Source organism: Coffea arabica, chromosome 5e (assembly GCF_036785885.1).
Source record: "Coffea arabica cultivar ET-39 chromosome 5e, Coffea Arabica ET-39 HiFi, whole genome shotgun sequence".
Classification (NCBI taxonomy): Eukaryota; Viridiplantae; Streptophyta; class Magnoliopsida; order Gentianales; family Rubiaceae; genus Coffea; species Coffea arabica.
In genome coordinates, this window is record NC_092318.1 from 49,683,713 (window position 1) to 49,695,627 (window position 11,915).

The following is an 11,915-nucleotide window of genomic DNA, read 5'->3' on the forward strand; positions in this document are numbered from 1 at the left end:
GTTTATGCAATTTATATTGCAGTTAAAGCTTAGGGCTACAGAACAAATCGCGCCACTCGTCAGTAGTTCAAGTCTATATATTGAAGTTGATATTTGACAAAAAAAAAAAAAAAAAAAAAGAGTCAGTAGTTCAAGTCTGAACCCGGTCAACATCGAACTTGAATTAAGTTCGATCTAACCAAATAGAACTCGAGTTCAAAAATATTTAACTCATTAACTCGCGAGCGAACTCGATTATATATATATATATTTTTATTTATTTTAATAATATATTATTTTATTATTTTATTATTTATTTAAAACAATTATTATTTTGTTTATTTTTTAAAAATAAAATAATTATTTTTAAAATTTTTTTAAGATCGAACCCAAGTTCGAATTTCATAAAACTAAGTTGAGACTCAACTCGATTCGACTTGACTCAATTGCACCTACTTAAAGCCACATCAAGAGGTTATATCCATTCGGTAATGAAATACTAAACAACAATTTAACAGCATAATTTGATGTATGATAAGATTATGGATGACTATACGAATATGCTTCCTTCAACCACAAATAAAGAGAGTAAATTAACAAACCTGCAGCCCATTTCTTTATCCATCCACGAAGAAAGATTAGGGCCTGCCTGACTCCTCTGATGCCAACTAGGAAGAGTCAAGAAATCTTGACAATGCTTTTCTTAGATGGCATCCAGGGAGCCAGGCAGACCATTTCTGCCTGCATTTATTTGGATTATGTTGATTTAGCTGATATCCTCCTTCAACATTGTTTTCTGCATCGTGCAACACGTTTTGTCACGACATTAACACTGGAAGATGCATACTACAAATTGAAGCTATTACTTAAGTAACATATTCTAAGTGTTAAATCAACTTGCCAGCCAACCCATACATAAACTTGCAAAAAAGAAGGAAAAAAACGACTTACAAAGAAGGATGTCCCTACATCTTTAGTCTTTGCTTATCCATTCAACTCAGCTAATTAGCAAAGGGGAAAGTGCGGGCCAAGAAGGATCAATGCACAGAATCTGACATGAAAATCTTATTGGGCTTGAAAGGCACTGAAGTATTCAAACCTTATCTAGCAATCAATGGTTGTAGTTTAGACTTCCTATCCAAGATAGATAACTAGTTTGACTCCTATTCATGGCTTAAAATAAAAGGGAGATTATATGTTTATGATTTCCTGGAGCTGTCTTACATTGCTGTTGATCAAGCCTTGCTCAGTTCAAAAGGAACTTAATTGAATAATACAAACAGTTAAGATTGACATTTCAGTTTAGGAGCTATGACCTCAAGAAACTTGGTGCTAAACTATGCAAGAATGTCCAGAAACTAAACAAGTGTACATATTATTGTCAATGACTAAACAGATGTCCACTTACCAGCGATTCTAGAGTGGCAAAGAATGCAGCATCAAATGAAGAAGCAAACTAGAAAACCCTCCTCCTCCATCCTTCTTACTTATGTTCTATTTTCAAAGATTCATTACTGCTCTCCCTATCTATCTCAAACATACTCGAAATCTGAATTTTTGAGAGGATGGAAGTCGAATGCGTACAGGGATTGCTATTTAAACTAGTTTTGATGAGGAAGGACAAGAGAAGATCCAAGCACAAGTTTGGATGGACAGCTCTTGGGGGCAGGCGGCAAAGGCTTTTCACAAATGCAAACACATTTTCTATAGCCTCACCTGTAGGGTGGGTGATAGGACCAAAGAACAAATTTAGGTTGTTTTGTATGCGAATTTAACAACTTTGGCTGGCTTTCCCTCTCATTGCAAATGGCCATTTGCCCTATCACCTTCGTTGTGAGTAAATTATTGAAAAAGCTTGATTTTGCACACTCGGTTATTCCTTCATTTTAAAGAGTCAATAATGAAAAGGGTTAATTTTGCATACTTGTTATCGTTTAATCTTAAATTGTCTATAAAACACTAGTCCCCCTATTTTGAAGCCAGTCGAAGAGCAAAAAAATTCAAAAATTTGATTTCAGTTGTTACGGCCTATTGGATCCAAAGATTTTTTTTTTTTTTTTTTGTTTTTCTGGCTATTCTTTTTTCCGCATTCTTCTGAGATAGAGCCAAAGAAGTTTAATTATGTGGAGTTGTTTACCATAATCCCATTAAGAAAAGCATTTGACTGGCTGATGCAGACAGGGCCAGAGCCGCTGCATGAGACAAAAACACCCTTGATGTGGAAAGAGATCTTGACGGATTAACTCATATTCATTCAGCAAATAATACACTATTATTGAGTTGATCTCAATAAAGTAATTTTGTTTCGATAGGTTTAGACTTGATCCATCTTAGGGGTTGACGAAGCGTTCGTGAGTTGGAGATCTGCAAGATCAAATTACTTTCTTTTGTGATCATTGACAGATTCATCCAAAAATCCAATGTTGGACGATATTTGATTGCAAATTGAAGGATTCTATAATCAAATCATGCACAAGTTTTTTTTTTTGAATTGGTAGAGGTTCTAGAGTTTAGCACAATGTTGTGATTCAATTGATAACATGAGAAATTAGTGCGAATTTATAGCATCTGTGACGGATTCAATATATTTTCTGTCGTTATTGCAGATTTCATTGGAATTGAAAGTATATCTTGTTACAAAAAAGGAATTTACAAGAGGAATTAGTTGATTTTGGTAAAACTCATTACTAAGATGTAATTCAAGAAACAAAATTTTGAAGGAATTGTGGTGTTGAAGTATCAATATTCATTTGTTGGCAATCGAGACAAGATTAGAGTTGATACATTTCAATTGTTAAATTTCGTGTTCAACAAGGTGATAGATAATCGAGATTGTCTTACCCCCCCCCCCCCCCCCCCCCCCGTGCAGAAAGTAAACATCTTTGTCAAACTATTGGTCAATCAATGTTCGGGATTAGTTATTTTCGGCACTTGAGAGTTGAGAAAAATGCTTGACAGGAAGGAAATTTCAACACAAACTATTACGTGAAGGACTTATCAAGTCAAATGTCAAACGAAGTCGTACACAGTAGTATTACTATTTCTTCAGAGAAATCAAATTTTAATTGAGAACACTTCCCGAATCATTCGTTCATGTAGAACTCTTCTATCAATGGAAAAGTGTGTTTGATAAAGGTGAAGTCTAAAAGCTGGAATTTAAAATTTGAATTCATTATGTTACCGAATTGTTAAGTATTAAATGTGATACATTTGAGTATACATCACATTAAGTGATAATAAGTGAATAGCTTATCATCTATTTTTTCAAATAAATTTTGTCTAAAAAATTCAGTGACTCTTAGTTAATTTAGATGTTCTATTTTTAACTATCAAACGCGTGTCTGAAAATGTTAAAATCTGAACCTATTAAAATTAAGTGCAGAATTGGTTTATTAAACAGGGCCTAAGTATGCCAGGGATTCTAATTTATACAAATTATTTCTTTTTTGAAAAATGTTTTGGATGAAGAATGTCCATTTGGCACTCGTTTCAGGAGGTCTAAGTGTTAATTTTTATTTTTATTTTAAAAAAGTGTAGTTAATTTGGATGAGTATTTTAAATGCGAAGGGTGTAACAATTGCATTTGTGATTATATACTTTCACATGAAAAGTATTTATGTATGCTAACGAGTACTTATTGGACACCTATTAGAATAATCTTTAACGAATAACCCTAAAACATCCCAAACAAAACGAAGATAATGATTGATAAGCAAATACGCCTCTTCTCCTACGTTCAAATTCTTCAAAAGAGAAACAGACAAGCTAAGGCGTATCCCATTCCGATAAAATCATAAAGATGTATGCCATTTTTTTTTTCTTTAGGATGTACGACATGAATAAAACAGAACCATCAATTCTTCAAGGAATAATATTACTCTGTCAATGACCTAAATGGAACTTACAAATTTCCTTGATCTTCTCCTAAATGGAATTTGACATAATGCTTTGTTTTTCCCTTTTTTTTTTTTTTTTTGGTTAGTGTGGAAGCATTATTACTGACTTTTGCATACATAATGGACTTCTATAAAACCACACATTCCTCAAATTTCTATGCAGAAGACAATTCTTACATCAGTAATTTCTTTATCTGGGAATAAAAATCTTCTTCTGATTCGATGCATGAAAATGTTCACAGAATCAAAGGACATTGAATGGGGACATCAAAGGTATAGAATAAATGTAGAAAATCTCAGTTTCATTTTGGTTGCTCAGTAGAAATTGGCAAGAAATCACTGAATTGATTTGGTGCTGAAATTTTTTCCAGTTCGATTTGGTTGTTTGACTTGCTAAAGGAGGGCAGGAAAACAAACAGCTGCCGTGCAATATTAGGCCCGGAATTCAGGAAGCCCCAAAGTCCATGTCTTATTCTTTTAGCAAGGTCGGTGGACCTATACCAATTATGAATGTGATAAGACCAACCACTGGGCCAATGGCTCGGTGGCCACCAGGGACGGGTTTAAGTCCTTCCTTGGATTATAGGTGAGGGTTTAAACTTTACTTGCAGTGAAAAAAATCGAAGGGTTGTGTCATAGCACTTCCTTGATTTAGTTAGATCTGTATACCCACTAGCCCCTATCACAGCCTCCTTAGGCTCCTCCTCCTCCTTAGATTAAGATAGAGTAGGTTATACAAATGTATCGTTGTTGACAAAAAGAAAAAAAAAGAATGTGATAAGACCATGTCTATAAAATGTGGGCTCATTAAAAAAGAAAAAGTTTGATGTATTCCTTTCCAATCTAGTAGTAGTATTAAAAACACAAAGAAATCACTATAATATTTAGGAGTTTTGGCATGGAGTGGACTTGGTGCCCAATACCATTTTGGGAACTGGGCATTCTACAGTCTATTAAGCTAAATTCCACTGTGTAAACATAATTGGACGCATTTATAATCCCCACAACTCACGAGCTAAGTTGGCAAGAATATTAGGCACGTGACTGCGAAGTTTTTGGTTTGATTTCTGAATTCTCCTACTTTTTTTTTATCTTCTCGTAAGATTTGAAATCTCTTTCTACTGAAAAAAAAAAAAAAAAGAATTGATATAGGAGTATTTGTTTCCACGGTCGATTGCAAATTGCAAAATGGTCCCTTGTAAAAGGAAAAGCAGAAAAAACGATATTGACCAATAGATAAAGCTTGAAGATAAACCTCCTCAAGAACATTCACTATAAGGACCATTTCTCAGAAACGTTAAAGCAAAGCAAAATTATAAAAGGGGATCTAAGGCATGCGGAACTGCAAGCACTTACCCAACATAACTATTAGGGTTGACATTCTTTAAAGTTGAAACTTTTTACACTCGCTTTTTGTTTTTTCTTTCTTTTTTTGGGGGTAAAAGGCATCTGAGTCCATCTCAGAAGCTCAGTAAGGTAAAAAGAAAATGTGACATGCCATCCCATGCCAAATGCTGCCAAAGTGGAGTGGAGGAAGAATATGCAGAAATTGCAGAAATATTCATCAGTGCGCTGTCACATTCATCTGCTCAAATGATCCCTTGCATCATTCCAAGTGAAGCCGTGTGGACCAGGGGTGGGAACGGTTGCTCCTGAAGGTTACGTGCATTTTGCACACGATGCAACTCTATTTGCACATGGAATAACTTACTTTTAACAATGTGTAATTTTTAAACAAAATTTTGTGAATCTCACATATATTGTTAACAACGAGATACAATATGAGATCTAAACCGTATAATTTTTTTAAACAAAATCTTGGCCGTGAACTGTCAGGATCCAGCGCGGCTGTGGATGGTCATCAACGCATAAGAGGCTCAAAATAACATGGTTGACGTGACCACACACGAGAGAATAATTAAGTGCAAGGTTGGAACTCGGGACTTCAAAATATGCTCGAGACCCATACAAAGAAGCCAAGAAAAAGGATCAATCGGGAGGTAATGACTGTAGAATTGGGAGGCAACCAGGCTAGCAAACTCTTCAAATCTTTGCCTCTCTCCCGAGCAGAGAAGGTAGTGATGAATAATGATAAGGGCCATATCTGACAACATCGAAGCGCAACCTAATTGAATTGGTATGTTTCACTTACAACTAACAGGCAATGTTTTAAAAACCGGACAGTTAATTGAACCTGTGAAGTGAAAGGGTCGAGGTTCAACCGGTCAGACCGGTTCAACCTCGGTTCAATAAAATTTTTAAAAAATAATTTATATAAATATATATGTACAAAATAAGACATGTAATGGACTAATTTAATATTTTATATGATGAAAAGTTTACTATTTTTTAATAACTTGGATTTTTAAAAATAAATTTTTTAAATTATAAGTTAAAACAAATAAATTTCATCTCAATTTCAATTATATCTAAATCCAACCCCAAAATATCACAATATTTTGAAATTATACAAAATTCATGTCTCTGAGAATTTAGATATTATGAACTTAAATTTTAATTTACGTTTTGGGATTTAGAGATTGCAATTTAAAAAAGAAAATTTGGAGTTCGAAGGAAGTCAAGAAAATCGAAAAAAGAAATGTAAATTTGATAAGAAACAAAAAATAAGATAAAAGTGAGTGGTTGTGGCAATTAAATAATTTGGGTTAAAAAAAATTCTTTTTTAACTTTTTTCAATTTAATGGACAAAAATAAAATTAAAAGATGGAAGAAAATATCAATAAATTAAAAATAAAGAGTTAAAAATAAAGAGGTTTGATTAAAAAGGGAGTGACAAAAGAAAAGAGGATAGAGAGAGAGAGAGAGAGAGTTGAAAATTAAAAAGAAAGAGTCATGAGGGGATGAGATTTTGTAAGAAAAATGGAAAAAAGAAATATGAGTGTTTGTTTTATATAAATAAGTTATCAAAAAAAACTAATAAGATGTGATGGTGCAACGGTTAATACATTGGTCTTTTATTACAAAGGTCTTGGTTCGAATCTTGATAGCTGCATTTTGCAAAACTTAAAAAAAAAAAAAAAAAAAAAAAAAGAGGGAAAGCTGAAAACCGGAAAACCGCCGGTTCAACCGGTCTTTGACCGGTTTTCTAGCAAAGTCAACAATGTCATTGAACCGGACAAAAGAGGGAAAGCTGAAAACCGGAAAACCGCCGGTTCAATCCGGTTCGGCGGTTTTCACGGTTCAACCGGTCTTTGACCGGTTTTCTAGCAAAGTCAACAATGTCATTGAACCGGACCGGTGCCATGGCCGGTTCGCGGTTCAACCGGTCGAATCGGCCGGTCCGGTCCGGTTTTCAAAACATTGCTAACAGGTCACAGGTTAAAATCACTAAGGAGATAAATGGGAAATCATTATTGATCATTTAAATAAAAAAAAAGAAGAAGAAGAGGGTCATATCCTTGGTTAAGAGGGTCGTATCCCAAATTCTAGTAGTTCATTTAATTGAAAGAACTTAAAAAAAATAAATAATTGTGCATTTTCACTAGATAGAATGACAACCTTGTAAATGGGGACATTGAACTCAAGTTAGAATAACCTTATCTTTGTGGAATTTTATAAGTAACTTAATAGCTAAAACTCCCTTCTAGAGCTGTATACGAGTCAGGCCGCTTGCGAGTAATTCAAATCAAAACTCAACTTAAGCTCAATCAACACCAAGTTTGAGCTGATCAAGTCGAGTTCGAACTCGAACTTGATTTCAAAAATACTCCATTCTCAATTAGACCGAATCTCAACTACTTGATTTGTTTGTAGTCTTACGCCGGTCCAAAAAAAAAAAAGGCATTTCAAGTCACATAGTAAAGTTGACAATTTAAAAAACGATGGTTTGTTTGGATTGTAAGTTATTTGGGATATTTCTATTGTAGCACTTTTTGTGATGTGATGTATACGAAATAAAAAGGTAATTGGAAAGATAAAAAAAGGTGTATTGAAAATTGTAATAATGATGTAAACAAATAAAATTGGAGAAATAATGCTCAATCCAAACAAACGTTGACAGTAATATGCTTAAATTAGCTTATGATTACCTCATTTGAATCCAAATGCTTCCTTCTGCGATCTTTTTGTCTTAATTTACGTGTCCAAGACGCGAATTTCATATTCACGACTTTTTTTGAGTTTGTTTTTGACAAATTCTGAAAGCAATGGTTGTTCTAGAGGAAAAGAGAAATCAAACAATTATTGGGAATTGGTGGTCTGCTCTCTACTCAACGTATTAGTGGTTGGATGCAGATTTTACCTCCTTTTTATTTCTTCCGTAAAAGCTGTACTCTTCATAGGGGGGAAACAAGAACTTAAAGGGTCAAAAGAGCTATCAATGGCCGCATACATTAAAAGAATTGAAAATTCGCAGAGTATGCAAGTGAGGAAATCAAATTCTAGAATTTAGTATGTCAGCGTTTACGTTAGTTTTTGTACAACGTTGTAAGACTTTCAGGTGTGATTTTATTTAGAGAATTCACAATAGATAATTTTGACCGTAATGTATAAATTGACATCTTTTTGGAGGTGTGACAAAATTAAAAATTGCCTTCCAATTTTTACGCACCTAGAAGTGTTATTGATAAAATGGCCGGTTTGCCGCAACAGATCTTCTGTCCCACACTCTGTGCCACTCTCTGTCCCATTTTTTATTATATTGCTATTTCTCTTACATAAACATCATGTTTTAGTTCTTTTTTGTTTTCTTAAAATTCAATAACTATTAATCGAGTAAAAAATAAAAAATCATATAGCAGAAAAATCATTAAAAAATCTCATATTTATAAACTCATTAATAGTAGATTTTTTTATAATGAGATTTTTCTGCTAGATTTTTTTATAACTCTCTGTAGAATTTAAAAAATATAGCAGAAAAATCATAAAAAATCTCATTTTTTATGCATTTTGATTTTTTGAGTTTGTTAAGTTTTGTGTATTACTCAATTAATAGTTATTGGATCTTAAGAAAACAAAAAAGAACTAAAACATGATGTTTATGTAGGAGAAATAGCAATATAATAAAAAGTGACACAGATTGTGGGACAGAAGATCCGTTGCGCCGATTTGCCATATTGATGCCTATGCCAGATCTCGTCTGAAATTGACTTTTTTATGTTCATGAGCAAATAATTAGAGCAAGCTTCACAAATTAGAATTGACAATTACTTTTAGATGACTGCTAGCTGGCCCTATATATATATATATATCAACAATGGTCCTGAGTTTTATAAATAAATTATCTATACAATATATAAAGGGGAGGTAGGGATTTGGGGTAAATATATTTTTGTCACTTTATACACTTTCAATTTTGCACTCATTAAAATTACTTATTACTTTACTAATTAAACACAAATTGATAAAATAACTACATGGAACTGTTTTTAACCATAATTAATCTAAACATATCGTGGCAAAATGACGGCCTCTAACTGTCTAAGCGTTGTAACTATTAAAACCATCATTTGATGGGTGAAAAGGTTAAAATATCACAATTTTCTTTATTAATGAAAATTGTATATAAAATTAATTGGCAAAAAAAAAATCTGAATTACACACACATCACCCGTGTCTTTAGCACTAGTATTTAATAATACAACTAATACACACAAAGTAAGTTCAATGCCAAGGAGGCTTTAACCTAGTGGTTAATATTGAAACTTGCAGAGTTAGAGCTTTTGGGCGCAAATTCCCCATCCCCACTTCTTAAATTTCACCCCCCGCTAGATTAAACTTTTTTTTTAAAAAAAAAAATGGTAAGCTAAATATTGGCATATAGTTAGTGAAACTCACATAATGTTGTAATTGAATCCAAAACCTTTGATTCTTGGTCCAAGATCACTTGATAGGCTGAAAAAAAAATTATAAATATAAATTGAAAGGTGGGAAACAAATGTCAATTGATCATTAAAGTTTTCACGATTTTATTTTTCTAGGATGTGATGATTTTCTAACGTGAATATAAAAAATGTACTACAAGGAAGCAATTGTGATGAAGATTGTGCATATCAAAACAAAAATGAGACAAATTGTGGACACAGCAGACCAAAAGGATAGAGAAACAAGAACAACTTGGGATAGCAAGTATGGTTCCTACCACCTTCCAAATTCCAAGCTTCACCTAGAAATGTTGCCTATGGAACTGAACTATTGGAGTTATAGACTATTGATTAGTGACTCTTAAAAATCTACATCATTAATGAGCTGCAAGATCTAAGGCGTCTTTGCATGTGTGCATTGTGCATCTGCATGTGCCTTCTTTGTAGCCGTTGATGATTATTAGACAGATTTTCTGCTTTTTCAACTCTCACATTGATTGATTTCCTCCAGTTCATCGTTTTCTTGAATTGTTGGCGTAAGAAAACCAATTCATGGTCTCAAATTTCGCAGCGTCTGATGGCAAGTTTGTGGTCCAATCATATGCTAGTTCCATATATCAAAACTGAAAACCAAAACTTGCAATTGGAGTTGACAACACCACACAAATGTAGACAGAAGATGGATCTCACTAGCCGTTTTTTGATCGAACAGAAGTCAAATCTCTCCTGCACTCGAGGTACATGCTCAAGAATCTTTTAATGGCTTTCAACCTGAATAGTTGCAAGTTCATTGGGAGCTTGCAAATTTTGCAGTTCATAAAAAATGATACTTAGATTCTTCTTTTTCTCCCCCCATATTGGTGACTGTAAATAAATTCTCTTCTTTCCTTTTCTTTTTCTAGCCCTTGTTCGATTTATCAGGTTTATAAATAACTAACTCTCTATTAATTGGACGACTGATTCAACAAAGGCACTTTGGCCTCGCGCATTTGCAGTTAGAACATTAATAAGTATAGTTTATGGTCATTGGTCATTGTCCTTCGATTTTATATTGCCCAAGAAATGCGCATCTTGATGAATGCTTTCAGAACTTCTAGAGATGGGATCCTAATTTCATACATTGCGACTGACGATGCTATTGATGATAAGACACTTTGGATTTGGTCAAAAATCCCTTCAATTCAATTGGTGGAAACAAAACATGAACCTTTATATATATATATATATATATTCCTTTTTTTCCCCTAAAAATTGGGGACTTAATGTTGGGGGAGAATCGATGTAAAACTCATGTTATCGAATTCGAGATCCTCCACACAAACCATAAAATTTAAAAATAGAAAAAAGATATAAAGGCCTCTATAATTTATTTAGATGTTAAAAACGCAGAAAATTCATTTCATAAATTCATACAAGCAAAAAAAACCGCATTTATCAGTCAAATGTCAATGAATGATATGAGATGAGATGATGACTAAGTTATGGAAGATTCTAAATCGGATTCAAAATTCAATTAGAGGTTAGCCGAATTGAATTGCGAAGGAATCTTCAAAGGTCTCTCTATCCCATATTCCCATTTCCTGTTGCTGCCTGCACTTTTTCAACTTCTATCCGATCAAGGCACAATAACAAAAGATCAAGGGCCCTAAAAGGTCTCACCTATATCTCAACTGTCAACTCTTTTTTTTTTTAATCGCCAACTTTTGTTTTAACTCTATCCTGCATTAGGGAAGAGGCCAATTGAATCAAGGTTTTTTCATTTTTCTTTTTTAGGGTTAAAGTAAAGGGGGAAGATTTCACGTCTAGACCAAATCAATGTATTACTGCACGCCTTCGGCAAGTGCAGAGATTTGAACTCCTGAACTGTAGTTGAACCTGCACCTTGGTTAACTCGTAGAAATTTGAATTCCTGACCTGCATCTTGGTTAACTCTCAACTATTTATATCGCCATTTTTTCCCTTTTATTTATGAGGAAAGAAAATGCCATTTTCCTTAAAATTCAGTCTGATTCCTTTTGGTCAAAGATCAGCAGCGTTGGCATTTCTCCACATCTAGAGCAAAATTAGCTGTGCAAAATTGGTAAGGCCTTTCGGCCAATATTCTTGCCGTTCATCTGTCCAGAAAGTCGTAGAGAAGTTTTGTGATTATCTTCAGAAGTTATAGGCTTACTATTGTGTAATGCTAATGCACACCCGATATCGTGCAATTAATTGTTTT